The sequence below is a fragment of the Chinchilla lanigera genome, unplaced genomic scaffold (genome assembly GCF_000276665.1).
Source record: "Chinchilla lanigera isolate Chin_1 unplaced genomic scaffold, ChiLan1.0 scaffold00017, whole genome shotgun sequence".
NCBI lineage: Eukaryota > Metazoa > Chordata > Mammalia > Rodentia > Chinchillidae > Chinchilla > Chinchilla lanigera.
The window spans coordinates 480,755-484,147 of NW_004955418.1; the positions used below are offsets into that span (position 1 = coordinate 480,755).

At 48.2% G+C, this 3,393-nt stretch overlaps 1 long non-coding RNA gene across 1 annotated transcript; it reads left to right on the forward strand.

Moving 5' to 3' along the window:
- Positions 1-6: 6 nt before the first annotated feature.
- LOC102011004 lies at positions 7-714 on the forward strand. The gene is made up of 2 exons (XR_260530.1): positions 7-279; positions 373-714. It is a non-coding gene; the product is annotated as an uncharacterized LOC102011004 (long non-coding RNA).
- The last annotated feature ends 2,679 nt before the right edge of the window (positions 715-3,393 follow it).

Below are 3,393 nucleotides of genomic sequence, written 5' to 3' on the forward strand. Positions count from 1 at the left end.
CCGCGCGGCTTCTGGGTCCCTGCTCCCGCTAGCCGCGACTGACACCTACGACTCGGGCAGGCGCCCGCGGGCTGGGCCGCTTCTCCGGGACTCCAGCCCGCTGTCCCTCGCCTCGAGTGCAGGCGCCCAGGAAAAGGGCCACGGTCCTGCGCGGGTGTGGGCTGCTCCGCCCTCGCGCCGTCGGTCTGTCCATTTGTTGCAGGGTTTACTCTCGAGCGGCGCCGCGGAGGACTGGGACTGGTTAACTGTCTCCGTGAAGTGCGCCCCGTGCTCGAGGAGGTAACTGAAACTTCATTCGTGGCCAGAGGGGAAGGAGAAGAAGGACTGGGTCCAGGCCAGGACTTCAGTCCTGAATTTCTGCCATTCCCACAGGAAGGGAAATCGCTGAAGCGCTCCTGGAGCAAAGCCTAGACAAGCTTGCAAGTCCTACTTGTGATGTTTTTTAATTTTTCATTTTAGAAATTGATTTTCTGGACTGGGATGTATTTCAGTAGTAGATCACTACCTTGACATGTGTGAAGCCTGGTTCTGATCCTCAGCACTGCAAATAACAAACAGGAAAAGAAATAGATTTTCTATCCAAACTCTTCTCGCCTGCTGTAATAAGCTTACATCTTTTTGACATTCCAGTATTTCCCAATAGGCCATGAAAAAGTAAACAGATCAAATGAAGATGAAATACCCCACGGAGGTCTCAGTTTGAGGCCTACTACATATTTCACTCTTTTCTTGTTGACTTTTAATTTGTACTACCTGCACAGCTATAGAGGTTTCATATGTGTTGTCCTTTTCTCCCAGAATGCGGTTATCTTAGACCAAGAAGTTATTCTACAATTAACTTGTAATTGTTTTACCCTACGGTTCCAGGCTGGTGGAGACGTTACCCTCTAAGGTCGAGTGAATGAGTTCCATCCCAGTACCACAGAGAGACAAAGACAGAGACGGAGATTTATTTTCATACAAATTCCCTGTCGCTTGCTATAGTGGCTATGCCTATACCTTTGTGACTCTCCTGTTGCTCCAAATAGACCATGAAAATATAAGCAAATGAAATGAAAATTGAATACCCCATGGCGGGCTCAGTTTGAGAGCCACTGCTTACCTTAGTCTATAGTGGTTGTGTTTCTCATATCCAAGTATGGCTTGTGCTATTTATTATATACACATTTTAGTAGCACCTTTTTACATTCATCCTATTCATTTATTGGGACGTTTTTCATTTTTGTTTTTGTTTTTTTTTGAGACAGGGTCTTGCTATGTAGTTCAGGCTGGCCTTGAACTCTTGGTGATCCTCCTGCTTCAGCCTCCCCAGTGCTAGGATTATAGGTATGTGCCCCCCCTACTCTAATTTCTTTTTAAAAAATAATTGTATACCTGGGGTGTTGTAGCACACACCTGTAATCCCAGCACTCGGGAGGCTGAGGCAGGAGGATCACTGTGAGTTTGAGGCCAGCGTGTGTTGTATATGAGTTCAAAGTGAGCCTGAACTACACAGCAAGACCCTGTCTCAAAAAAAGCAAAAAATAAAATAAATTAGAATATAAATAGGGGGCGAGGATGTAGCTCAGCAGCACAGCCCCCACCTGGCAAGTGCAAGGCCCTGAGTTCAATTCCCAGCACAAAAAGAAAGAAGAAGAACAAGAAGAGGAAGAAGAAGAAGAAGAAGAATATAAATGGGAAAGAAAACAGCTGTGAAAAAAGAAAAAGAAAAAAAGAATCATGGCTCCAGACAGAAAGGATTTAAAAGGAGAGAAGAGATTGAAAATATGAACCCAGGTCCCAAGGAGTGGAGGGGGTTTGCAGCAAGATGGCGGGGGCCTGGCAGAGGTGGACATCGGAGTGTCTGGCAGATCTCAGGAGGAGAACTCCAGCTGCAGGGTGGGGAGAGGGAGTTGGGCTAGAATGAGGCTGGAGGGTTCCTCCAGGGGAAGGGAGAAGGGATGTCAGAGTGGCTTGAGAAGTGGGGGGAGGGGGGAGAGTAAAGAGAGACCTAGGAAGGTGGACTAACAGCACAAGGGGAGGGAGGCTGAGAGGCTACAGGCCTGAGGACTGAGAAAGGAAGCAGCAGCAGGTGTGGAGATGCCGAGAGACAGTGGACTCCCCGTAGGTCTGGGGAGTAGGCTGGCAGGGGAGCGCAGCATTGTCTGTTTGCCTGTGAACAATAAAGGGCCTCCTTGTGCACCCCAAAACTGCCTTTGTATCCCCAGGGTCGGGGAAGAACCACCTTTGCCAAATGCAGAGGGAAAAACAGAGGCAGGCACAATCGTAATACACTGATGGTGTGAATTAGGACAGCAAGGCTTCCAGGCTGGGGGTTTCCAGGCCCGGAGTGCATGCCTCCGTGTCTTAATCTGGGGTGAGCGAGGTGGAGATGGAATGTATAGGACACATAATTGCCTTAGAGGAGAAGGACCTGTGGCAGCTGGGTATGGCAGCTAGGACATAAGGGAGCTTTGCTGGGGGAGAAAAGATGCCCAGCACATTTTCAGTAAGGTCCCTAGCCACTCCCCTTTGCCTCAGTTGGGAGGGCAAGGGTGCAACCATCAAAGGAAAAGCAGCATTCTTCGCCCAACCCCCACCTCCTCCACTCTGCATGTGGGTGAAGACTCAGACAGTGTCCCTGGCAGCATCCAAGAATCAGACGTGTGACCAAGGAGTGCATCTCACATGGCTTTCTTCCAGGATTCTGCCCTTAGTTCCAGGACTAAGCAGTAGGCCGGCCAAGTTGCTGGAGTTTCATCACGTTTCTTCACAACGGTAGGGGGTTTCCATGCCTGGAAATATGACCGATGTCTTGGTACAAGCAAAGCATATTTTCTGTGAAAGTCTATTAGCCACAGATGTCGCAAAGGCTTTTCAACATGTGTGTTCACTCGAGAACCACCCAGGGATCTGGGAGACAGCATGGTGCAGGGGCTGGGAGTCGGTGCTCTGAGATTTAGCCATTTGTGAACATGGGCAAGTCTCAGTCTTATCTGTAAAATGGGGATATGAATACCTACTTTACAAGACTATCATAAACTTTAAGAAAGATAACCTAGGTTCATAATTTTTTTTCAATCCTGAGAATTGAATCCAGGGCCTTGTGCATTAGGCAAGTGCCCCCACCATTGACCTATACTCCCAGTGCCTTAGTAACATTTTATAAAAGATTATTGAAAACCCATTATATTTTTATTGCATCCTATTTGTTTCCTCAACTGACAGAAGTGTTCCTGAAGGCATAGCTCAGGTGTAGCCCCCAAAGAGTGAAAAAGTATTTCTTCAGTGCCTAGTGTGCACTCAACACTGTGAGAAGGGTGCGTACTCCGGCCTAGCCCTCCAGACAGCTGACTCCTGATGGAAAGATGAGACAGAAAATGCCCTTGCCAGGCTGCAGTGAAACTGAATGCT